Source organism: Podarcis erhardii (genome assembly GCF_964252035.2).
Source record: "Podarcis erhardii genome assembly, chromosome: 6".
NCBI lineage: Eukaryota > Metazoa > Chordata > Lepidosauria > Squamata > Lacertidae > Podarcis > Podarcis erhardii.
In genome coordinates, this window is record NC_138510.1 from 70,023,197 (window position 1) to 70,035,701 (window position 12,505).

At 41.1% G+C, this 12,505-nt stretch overlaps 1 long non-coding RNA gene across 4 annotated transcripts in view; it reads left to right on the top strand.

Moving 5' to 3' along the window:
• The window catches only part of LOC309344017, a 46,315-nt gene extending 34,982 nt beyond the window's left edge, over positions 1 to 11,333 (top strand). For 3 of the 4 annotated variants that reach the window (XR_014157532.1, XR_014157533.1, XR_014157534.1), the window contains exon 7: positions 11,040 to 11,333. This is a non-coding gene — a long non-coding RNA (uncharacterized lncRNA). Of the gene's footprint in view, positions 1 to 6,222; positions 6,447 to 11,039 lie in introns of those variants that run through there. The other variant, XR_014157535.1, reaches the window with a different exon arrangement.
• The last annotated feature ends 1,172 nt before the right edge of the window (positions 11,334 to 12,505 follow it).

Sequence of the window (12,505 nt, forward strand, 5' to 3'; positions counted from 1 at the left end):
CTGAATAGGTTGCCCCAGCCACTCTGGGCAGCTTCCAACACATATAAAAACATAATAAAAGATTAAACACTTTTTTTAAATAAAACACTTCCCTGTACAGGGCTTCCTTCATGTGTCTTCTAAACTCCTTACCCTCAAACATTTCTCCAATGGAAATAGGGACATCCTAAGGAAAAGCGGGACGTTCTGGGATCAAATCAGAAACTGGGATAGCTTCTGTAAATCCAGGACTGCCCCTGGAAAATAGGGACACTTGTAGGGTTTGGAATAGTTCAGTCTTTGGCAAGTGCATTGTTGAACAATCCATATTCCATGAAATCACCCAGAGTACTTTGGCGGTGCAGCCATTGCCTTTTGGCCTGAGTCAAAACTGAATTCATCTGCAGCTGAACATATTAACCACTAGGAAAGAATCCATTCTAGGCCAGTTGGCTGGCTGCTGTGGGTTGTGTGTATAAGCTTTTCAGGATCCCCTCTGGTCATCCCTTAGAGTATTTAGGCCAGATGATTTTATTAGAAATATTGCAACAATACAGTCTGTTTAAGTGTCTCCTGCTGTTAGACCTGGGATCCAGCCCAACACAATACTCTGAAGCATCCTGCATCCAAAGAAAAGTGAGGAATAAGCAGGTTCACAGTTAGCAACCAAGGGATTCACATCAAATAATCCAATACTGCCTGAATAGGGAGAGGGGGTTTTCAGTTAGCCTGCCTAGGATGCCCTTAAACCCCTGTAAGGATGTGGCCAACCAGGCACTTTGATCAAGATACTTCAGTGAGAATACATACAACCTCACAAGATAAACCAACAGCACCCTAGAGGCCTAGTGGTTCTTCCAGCTTTCTGATGCTTAAAAATATATATAGCATATATATAGCAGGATGGGTTCTTCTGTTGCATGGGCAAAATTGCTAAGGATGGTTGCATATTTCTAGCATTATAGTTCTAAGATACGTTCAGTTGAAAAGAAATGTTTTACCACCATGTCCCTACATGCAAACCTGTGGCAGGAGCTAGAAGAAGGGCTACCTTGGCAGTGACCAACAGTGCCAAGTGAGGTCTGCTGATGTTATTCGCCCACAGCCAGAAAGGAGATTCAGGATACACAGCATGGGATGTAAAGGTTATATTCATTATTATAGTGGGGTAGGAAAACTGGAAGGGCAGATCGTGAAGCTGAGGCTCCAATACTTTGGCCACCTCATGAGAAGAGAAGACTCCCTGGGAAAGACCCTGATGTTGGGAAAGATTGTGGGCACAAGGAGAAGGGGATGACAGAGGACGAGATGGTTGGACAGTGTTCTCGAAACTACCAGCATGAGTTTGACCAAAGTGCAGTAGAGGCAGTAGAAGGCAGGAGTGCCTGGTGTGCTCTGGTCTGTTTAGTCTAAACGACTAAACAACAACAGGAATACTGGGAAAAAAGAATTCACATCTGGCAACTGTTGCCAGTGCTGCAATGCCAACCATTTTTTTTGTTTCATATAGTTCATAGGTAGATGAGTCTAAAAATCTTGGGACACAAGTTTTCATGGCCCTCTAGCGGCCAAATGAAGGCTCATGTACCAGAAATAAAGTATTTGGCATTAACTCTGGAAACATACACTCAATTCTGACCAAACTAAGTCTCCTGCTGTACATTTTGCTCTAGGAGGATACGTTTGGTCAGAATCAAGTATACGTTTCCAGAGTTAATGCTGAGTTGGCGCTAAATACATTACTTCTGGTAAATGAGCCACCACTGCTGCAAGAGGGTCATGAAAATTAGTGTCCTGGGCTTTTTAGATTTGTCTACCCATGTACTGTCTGAAACCAAAGGGGCTCATTGGTTGCCAGATGTGAAATATATTGGCATTATTTTCAGCTCTCCTATTGCCTTATGTAGAACAAGAAGATTTGCAATCAGTTAAACTGAAAGTGTGGGGTGCTGGAATCTGGATAAGTCAGGTAGAGGCACATACTACCAGTCCCAAGCCCCACAGACGATTGGAAGCAGAATAATCCTTCCTTCACTAAGGGAACTATGGGGATACAGTAAGTGTCAAGCATATGCAAAACAACAACAACCCATACTTCATCCAGCACAGGGTAAACATGCCATGCTCCAAAAAATGCACATGCCAGGAATACACCAAGCAATGGAAGGTGGTTGGAAATCCTTGAACAAGACTCCCATTGACAGGCCTCCTTAGTTGAAATAGGCTCTTAGTGAACTGAATTTTGCAATGCAGTTCTCCAACCAAGTAATGTGTAAAAAAATGGTGCATTAAAATGCACGTATTGGTGAAAACAACACACAAACAAAGGCATTCTGTACATTTTGCAAAATGTGAGTATTAGGCAAAAAGGAATGCAAATTTGCCTATTCAGAGAATTTTGCACTAAAGTGCTGATGAATTTTCATGAGGACGTTTTAAAAAAGTCAAGCTGATGTCAAAATATGGAGAAATGAACTGAAGATTTGGAAAATGTGAAACTCAGAGAAACCAACATAGACAGATTTACTCATCCCTACCCATCACATTCCTCAAATGATCCCCACCTTACACCGTTATGCTCTGTGTGTCATTTCCAGCTACGAGTTTGGCTGGCCAAATAGCATAGCCCGCATCTGAGACATGCAGCTATTTCATTTGCTTACAGGCCTGCTACCTAGGTTGTCTATCCATTCAGGAGACTATTAACCTTGTTCATGCTAACAGACCTGGAAGATTTGTGGCCAAGCAGAGATGGAAACTTGGAAGACCTGAAAATTCCACAGGGTACAGGATACGACAGTACCCCCCAGTTCTCAGCAAACACACCCAGAAATAGAATGCTTGAAATGGTATTAGACAGGGACAGAAAAGGGGGGCAATCTCAAAATATACGCCAGTTTAGACAGTTTCAGACTAATTGTACACATCTTGTGCTTTTTGAACATTTTACCTCTTTAAAAACAAGCCCAAGCTAAAAGAATTGTTTTATTGGTTGCAAAGGAAAATTCACCCTCACATATGGAAACCGTTAGAATGACGATATAGCATAAGTTTATTGTTACAAGAGTAGCCATGCTGCAGACTGAATGAGGTTTGTTTGTTTTTTAATTCGAGCAAAGAAAATTCTCAAGCACGGAACGCCAAACTTGTTGGTCAGACATGCATCGCAATCCAGTGCATGCTTACTCAGTAGCAAGCCCTGCTTTGTTCAGTGGGGGTTACTTCTAGGGAGGGGTGAAGAGGATTGACGCCTAAGTGGGTTTACTTTAGGCCTGCAGCCTGCATTAGTTAAACGGGTGTGCTCTCTTTGCTTGTCTTCATCCTGAATGTCGTGCAGTGGGTGGGGTGAATGATTAATGCAAGACAGCGTGTGCAGGAAGAAGCTGAGCAACACAAAGTTTTTGTGCAAACAAGACCGTATCATTAGGGAAAGTGATGTGATACACTCGAGGGGTGACATGTCATTAGTCAGGCAGTTCCTTAATTCCTTAATACATGGTCCTAAAATAACCACCAGAGCTTTCTTGCAGGCAATGGGCACAGTTTGTTTGTTGCAACTAATGATGAAGAAATTAATTATCATGGAATCATAGAATCTTACGAGTTGGAAGGGACCCACGGGTCATCTAGACCAACTCTCCTTCAGAGAGTTGAACATGGTATGAAAGAGGAATTCGTTTTATAAATACAGTGGAATCTCGTGTTACAGACGAGATCCATTCCAGAGGCCCATTTGTAACACGGAACTGACATAAACTGAAGTGCCACGTCTGCACATGCGTGGCACAATTTAGCACTTCTGCGCATGCGCAGAAGCACGTTTTAGCAATTATGCGCATGTGCGAGTGGTGAAACCCGGACGTAACCCATTTCAGTACTTCCGGGTCGTCGCAGGACACGAGACCAAAACACACAACATGAAGCGGACATAACATGAAGTATGGCTGTTACAAAAAAGCAGTTTTGAAAACAGTAGACATTTATCAAAATACAGATAAAATCAACAGTTTCAAAAAATGTACATAATGAAATTACATGTCTAGGTTGCCTATATTAGATTTATACACATGCATACATTATATCAGATACTGTAATTCAAAATAAACTGAGATTGTTGGGTGTGTGTTTTTTAAAGAAAGCAACAATAACACCGACAACCATTGACTAACACACACAAACACATTATACTAAGGGAAACCAGGTGGAATGTATTTGAGGCAAAAGGTCATATCCTGAAGTCAGCAAACATTTTTTTTTAGCCAGATGTAACAAGATTGGTCACACTGGCAAAAGGGCCGTGCGAAACATTTTGGGCTCATGAGCTTCAGCGCTGGGTGTGTAAGCTGGCACCATTAACTCAGAAATTCCATCAGAAAACATGATGTTGTTTTATTAGCAGAAATTCCGCCACATTTCCCTAGTTTGTCAAATGTCATTTCCCCCCTCCTGTTAGAGACAAGCTTTACACATTACCGGCTACTCTTTCAAATTACAAGAACAAATATATCAACTCAACATACTGTTCTCCCATATAATGAAAAATTGATTTCAAGTGAAGAATTCCATACAGGGCTAGAGCAGTAAATTGCCTCCTTAGTGGCTTTTTGCATTCCCCATGAACGTAATTGAATGTCACTCATCCACGTTTGCAGACACGGTCCCATTGACTTTACATGAAGGAAGGAACTTGCAGGGTGCAAGTTCAGGAGTCCACTGTATGGCTTGTGGATTACATGGAGACTGTCCACCCTTTAAAAAGCATTTCAGGGCAGAGGCTTAGCAAGGTCAGGTGGTACCCGTGCAAAAAAAAATTGTCACCCCCCCCACACACATCAACGGCTTGGGGTAGGCTTGGGAGTTGTGGGTGGGCAGTGCGCCGACTGTCACCCCCCTCAGTGATGACACCGGGGTGGTCCGTATCCCCCCACACCCCCTTCCAATGCCTCTGTTTCATGGGTCTGCTTACTTAGCTCTTCACAGTGGGTTTAGATCTATTGATTAGAAGTAGCATCTCTGGAAAGTTGCTGCTGCAAAGGAATTTGAACCTCCCGAGCAGCTAAAACAGAATTACCAGCGGTGTGGTGCATGGCAGGTGTTCTGTCCTTTGACCAAACCTCCTTAAGTGCTGTCTTAGAAGGCTGATGTGGCTAAAATTAGACAGGGTCAGTAGGAGGGCCGTGTTGACTTCACAGAGAACCCCCTTAAGTTTCCCTGCATAATTCAACCACTGTTAAGAGGCAACACCAAAGCCTTTTAAAAAGCAACGACAAGGCCAAGAAAAAGGTGTTGCAACAGGTGTGGTGCAACCAGAACCTGTTTTCTTCTCAATTGCCTCCCATTTGTCCACTAGTGGTCCACAGAACACTATGATCGATGGAAGTATCGACACATATTATGTGCTCAAAGCTTCCTTAGCAGCCTTTCTCATCTCTGCCTTATACCAACTCAGCTGACTGCCACCGACTCTCCAGGGTTCCAGAAGGCCTATTTCCCCACCCTGGCTGGAGATACCAGGGATGAAGCTTGGACCTTCTTCATACAACCCATCATCTCTATCATGGAGCTGCTGCTAAAATGGAGGTGAAATTCAATTGACACTTAAAGGCAAACCCACCCAATTCACATTTTCCAAAACAATACAGAAACTGAGATACAATTATCCCTTCCAAGTTGCACTTCTCTAGATTTTGCAGCTCAGTTCTCCAGCCAAGTAATGTGTGCATAAATACGTATACCAGGGCCAAATGTGCATAAAATGCCTATATTCATGATGATGCAATGTATTTGGGGGAAATTGCCTTGTGAAATGTCTTTATTGGGCAAAATCGCACACACAAAATGTGTATCTGAGGATAAAGTTGCACAAGATTGTTCATTAAATGTGGAGAACTGAACTTAAGAATGGAAAAATGGGAGCCAGAAAGGAACCCAAATTGACCAGTGTGCCCAACTGTAGCTGCAACCCCTCTCAGTCAACGTTAGTAGCCAGAGCTTCTGGCTTCTTCTGCATCCTACTGTGGAGCTCATGGTACCTCAGTTGCTTCTGTTAACTTTTTATACTTCAGCTGAGACCCCAATGGATTCTCAGGCAATTTAGCCTGCTGTTTTTTGCCTTGCACACACGTGTATACACACCGGAGGAGGGACACACAGGCGCAAATGCCAGGCAGATTGGGTCCTCTGCTTAACGTCTCCCGGAGGCCAGCTCTTCTTCTTTAAATCGAGTCTGTCATTTACTCACAGGTCCCCACGGTGTGCAAAGTCCAAGAACAGTCTTTCGAGTCTCCTTCAGAGAAGGAAGTGCTGGAACCTTAGCATTCGCTTGGTAAGCCTCTGTGTATGCATTTAGAGGTTGAAAAACGAATAAATGGAAAGTTGAGAGCAGCAATCAGCACAGCCAGAGTTTGCCCCGAGGCAGCATCCTTGGCAAGAAGGCAGCAAGTGCTAAATGAAACACATTACCAGGCTCATAGGTAAGGAAGCCTATGCGCAGTGCTCCCCTCCACGCTAAACATAAAGAATAAAAAATAGGATATGTTCCAGATTTTCCCTATTAATGTTAGCCGGGCCCTTTTTTTGAAAAATAAAAATGGTGCATTGCTGAATGCTATCCCAAGTGTGTGTACGCGCACACACATATAACAAAACATAGGGTGAAAAGTACATTTTACTAAAATTAATTTTAAAAATTATACGGGGGAGGGGGGGAGATTGGACACCAGTCAGACTGGCAAAAATTTATCCCTCCCTTTCCCCTTTATGCTTAAAGGGTTGTGGAAAACTTGGTTCATTTATGCATGTTTGGTGGGAATGGCCCCATGTTAAAAAAAAACTTCTGGAAGAGAGTATTCTCCACTATATCTGCAATTAAAAGCCAACCTCTTTTTCCAAATCCTGCCTTAGCACTACTGTATTTGGACATAGACCTGGGCTCCACCCTGCACCACCGTGAACCAGCAGCACAATTAGTGATAGCTCAACAATGGATGAACCAGACTGAAATACCCCTCAATATATGGGAAAATGATATCTGGGATACAGCAATGTCTGGGGGTCTCACCAGACACAGGAGGACAATTAAAGGCATAATGATAAGGGGCACCTGCCGAGAAACATGGATTCCTTTCTTTAGCTATGTTATTGACCTAAATCAAGACCTTGTTATACCTACTGCTCAATCATCTCAGTGAAGAGGTTACATTAAGAAATATGTTTGAACACTGAAGCTCATGTCTAAGGTCAATGGATAGCCCAAATACCATTAGCTGTACTGCTGGATAAGTGTTTAATGGTTCTTGTATAATAAAATTTGTTTTTTAAAAAAACTTTTTGAATGTATACATTTTCAATGAATACGAGGAGAAGAAGAAAAAGCCTGACACACAATGCTGTTCGCATTTGGGCTCTCTTTTTTTTATTGAATAGCTTTTGCTAATCGCTAACACTTTCAGCAGGGTTCCTGCTTTGTGGAAGTGAGTGTGAATACCCCTAAATGCGCATTTCTATGAACTCAACACCTGCTAGAAATGCCAGAAACTGCAAATGAAAGTAAATGCTTGTCCTTATTCATTTAGGATATGAAATAGTTAGAACTGCAATGCATCGCCCAGGTGGTTTGGTTAGAGTAGATGGGGTTACTCCAAGGTAAGTAGGCTGCATACTTTCAACATTCACTATTTTATTTTTATTTTTTTAAAAAAAAAATCTTGGCAACAAAGGCCCTCTTAAATGTATCCTGAAACACTTTTGAATTGATAACCTCAAAATGAATGTGCCTCAGCCAGATTGATGTAATTCATTCTGCTTTGAATAGAATAAAATAGTTGAAATCTGGTTCTGTAAAGTGATAGCATGCTGTTAGGACATATTGAAAAGATAAAGCCATTCTTTCTAATGAACTCTTTTAAGTGAAATTGATCTAGAGGACAAAAATATTCAAGTTGCTGGCTGACCTTTTCCGTCCTATAGATGAGGATGTGCATAATGCATTATTCTGCCGGGTATGCATTTCTTATTACACAGTAATAGGGGGCCTCGGTGCTTTACATGTGACCATTAGAAAGATAAGAACATAACCCAGCCTTCATAATGTAATTGAGTGCTTCAAAAATATCTCTAATGATTAATATACCAGACATTATGCAATGCCCCTGCAAGGTAATTTTGGCTTGACACAGAATAATGAATGTTATAGAACTTCGGTAGCGTAAAAGACATTAGGCCCCCGGGCTGCCATTGCCAGTCACGAGCCAATCACAATACACAATGCGGGTGTAGAAAGCTACCTCATTAATATCAGCGAGACTCCAGTTTGTTTACGTAAAGCCACCCAAAGAAAACCCTGTGCTCACGTAATACAAATATTACTTTGGCCAACATTCAGAAGTCCAGGATTCAACTTTTACTCCTGCTGTTTTAAAGTTCTACTGTCCCTGGACCTTCGTACTAGAGTGAAGTCAACACATCAGAGATATCCAGTCTCTGTTTGGCAATTGGGTGGGATGAACATGGGCGCAAAGTTCTGCTGCTCCTGGGAGATCTATATTGCATTCACACTTGAGGTCAAACTGGTCATTCTATACGCCTTGTGTGTGTGCATAAACGTTCACTAGCCTGATAATGCACTAGATCACATGTCACACGCAGCATTGGGAAGACATTGAAACAGCCTTCCCAAGAAAAATGTGTATCTCTAACTGTAATGGGTGATATCCAACTAATTTATTTAAGTGTATGGATATTAATGGATCTGCTTTAAGTAGGACTAACATTGGCTATCACACAATGTCTACAACTACTACCATCGATCAGCACATTGCTTTAGCTTGGGTCATGACGCTGATCCACACAGCATGGCATTCTCCATGTTTCAGCCAAGGAAGGGATCGCTTTTCCATGCAAAAGCGATTAGGAGATAAAGAACTTCACAACTTTTAGAAGACATCTGAAGGCAGCCCTGCATCAGGAAGTTTTATTATGTTTTATATGTGCTGGAAGCAAATCAGATTGGCTGGGGAAACCCAGCCAGATGGGCAGGGTATAAATAATAAAATTATTCATAATAGTTATTATCTTCAGCAGCAACCTCTTGGTTAATGTCCTAGTCCTAAATCCAATGGCTGAAGTGATAAACTGAAGTGCTGAAGCCTCGAATGGGAAGTGTTCGTGTTAACCGACTGATACATCCTCCTCCGTTGAGTAGCTCTGGAAGCAGCTCTGTCCTATTGTCAAAGAAAGTGGGTGGAGACAAAACAATACAGCCCTAAAAGATTTTCAACTTCAAGTGCTATAACTTTAAGTGCTCATAACAGCCTCCATCCTATTGCAGCAAATTCATCATCTTACTTCGAGGACCACAGTGTCATCTGCATGTTTGTCACAGGCAAATACTCTACTCTCTCTTGAGGAAACACAATGTTTTCACAAAGTATTCAGTTTTCAAGTGGTTCTTTTTTCAGAATACTGTACACATTTCATTAGTTGCAAATTGCTGGGGGTCCCCTGCTCCCCAATCACCACCCCGGGATATATATTTTTACTCTTTCTGAGCTCTCTTTGCCAAAATCATACCAGATGGTAACCCTGTCTGCATATTGAAAGTACCATCTACATGATAAATAAGATCCAAATGCCCACACCTGTATTTCACAGTCTACATCTGGAAATAGCTACCATACTGTTGATAGCTTGCGTATTCATCACTGAAATCAGATTCAGAGGCACCCCTTCTGATTCATGCTTTTGACCCAAGTCTAGGGAGACCATTTGTTTAAAGCAGACATTTTATAATACCTAGGAAAACATAATAAATCTTTGGGTGTGTAATAATAAGCAGGGTTGTTGGGTCTTGGTGTGTATATGTGTGTGTTTAGTTTTAGTCCCACACATTATTTGCAAGACATTTTAAAATCAGAATTTTCTGGCTTATTTTCTTCTAGTCTCTTTTGGCATTTTTTATTTTTTTTTTATCTTTTGCTCTGTGACTTGACTTCCTCCCTGCTTTCCCCTCTTCCTTAAATAACACCCAAGGACATAAACTGAGATATAGATAGAAGTGCAAGAAAAGCACGCAAGGGTTAAACCCTAACGAATGGGGATCTTGACTCCCAAAGGCATCCTTTCAAAAGCATAACTATCTTGGGGACTTCAGGACAAGGTCACTTTTGTGTGTTTCTGATATAGGCATTGATTGCTGACTTCTCATTTGACCTTTTGTTATACATGCAATTTGCCATGTTATCTTGGTTAGCTTGCTGCAAATTCAGAAATGAAATAAAAATATGAAACAGAGAAGATACAAGTTTTGAAGTCATTAAAAATAATAAGTTTAAAACCTTTTAAAAACCAACCAAATTTGGGCTCTAAATCCCAGCTAACACAGGAAAGGAGCAGATGAGATCTTTGCCTGCATCCAAGTCTCACACAGCCTAATTGGAAGCTGTCTTGCTCATAAGTAGGTGCTATTGATTTCAATGAAAAGCAGAATGAATCGTGTGCAATTGCAGCCTTAGTGTTCCTCAATGTTATTCTCTGGCTTTACTTTTTGTCGCACCTGCTACTGTTATCATTTGTGGGTGGGTGGGTGGGTGGGTCCATGCAAAAAGAAAAGGATACACATATCTTGATAAAAGTGTTATGTCGGTGCTAAATGACTTCCAGGGGCAGCAAAAAAAGAGCACTGTTGCAAAAAAGCACTGCTGTTGATGATTTAATTTACAGTATATCACTTACTTTCCAAAATAGCTTCTAAATAGTTTTAATTAAGGATTTAAGAGATGCTTTAAAAAAAATGAATAATGAATAGATCCTAGAAGCATGGGCCATGTTCAGCAATGTGTACAAGACTAACCAAAATATCAGAAAACGTTGCTAAATTTCAGAGGGTAAAATGGTCTCTACAGAATCAATTTTGGCACCTTTCACGGTCACGCTCAGAAGAAGGACAGGCTAAAGTAATCATAGATATGAACCTATAAGACAATTTTTATGTTCTCACTGAGTGATTACAGACCTTTCTTCCCAGGACAAATTGAACTGAATGAAGGTCTATTTCTCTGTAGCATCAGGAAAGACACCGAGGTTAATGCACCCACCTACCAAGTGGAAATGCAAGAACATAGTTGGATGTGGAAGTTGGATGTGGAACTGGTCTTCACCTCATGGGTGGAGCAACTGATGACTAGCTCAATCCATCTGATTGTATGTGTACCTTGGTGAGTTCCCACTTATTAAATAGTACTTTGCATCTATTCATTATTAACTTTCTAGATTATACTTCAGTAAAACAGATTAGTAAAGTTATTATTCAGAGAGTTATGTTTCTTGAGGTTACAGACGTAAGGTGATGGAAAATATGGTTGATTTTAGCATGAGGTATTTCCAATTGAAAAAGCCCTTTGAAATACCTGATAGCTAAAGAGTGAGACTAAACATTGTTCCAATAAGTTTACAGTCTAACCATGGTCAAGGGTAAGTTACATCAAAAACCAAGAATGAGAGAACTCAATAGGATAATGAGCTAATACAATTTAAACACCATTCAGATATTGTAAAGAGAAGAAAGAAAGGAGTTGAGTCATGGATAGATAGGTTTTCTGAAGTCGTGGGCCTTAAGAGTCATTTCAAGGATAAGAAATGGAGGATACAGCATTTGCACATGGGAAGATGATTTCAGGCGCTAGAAGAAACGAGTGAATGAGGATGGAGGGTCCCAAAGAGCAGAAATCTTCAGGAGGAACATAATAAGCATAAGAAATAAGAGAGAAATGAGAGTTTAGAAGGGAGAGCTGCATAAAGCTTTGAAGTCAAGGACAAGGAGTCTCTGCTAATATGAAAGAGGATAATATAGACATCAAGAAGCATAGTACGGTCAAAAGTATTAGTATTAGGCTGCAGTCCTAACCACATTCCATTCAATAGGACTTATTTCTGAGTAGATATGGTTAGGATTGCACTTTGTGTGTGCCTACGTGTGGGCGTTTTCTGGGAGGTTTCTTGGCCGTGTCCGGGAGTAAAGTTCACAATTTAAATCACTGTAGATCTCTGGTGCTTTATTGTTTTCATTATCTTTCAGCATTTTATATCCTCTGTATCAGTGGTTAGTGAACTGGAGGCAAGGGGCTAAGGAAGAGGGAAAATGTGTTGTATGTTATAAAATTACAGAAATTTCTCAACAACATGTTAATTAGAACGGATAAGGAGAAAGTGTGGAACTCCTTGAAAAAGGAGGTAAAACCAAACTACACTGCAACTAAGTGCACCTGTGCTCTGAAGTACACCAAACTTTGCTGGGCTGCAACCATGCGATATTATTGTTGAAGAATTAGCTTAGGAATATTGTCTTTGAACTAAGTGGGACTACCTCAAGATTCCTGATGCTAGGAGAAGAACAGCTAATTGATTTTGTATAGGTGTGGCCACAGAACAAGTGCAAAGAACCTTTTGCTGGCAGATGTGTCTGAACTACAATTCCCATCAGCCCCAACAAGCAAGGCCAATGGCTAGGAGTGATGGAAGTTGTAGTTCC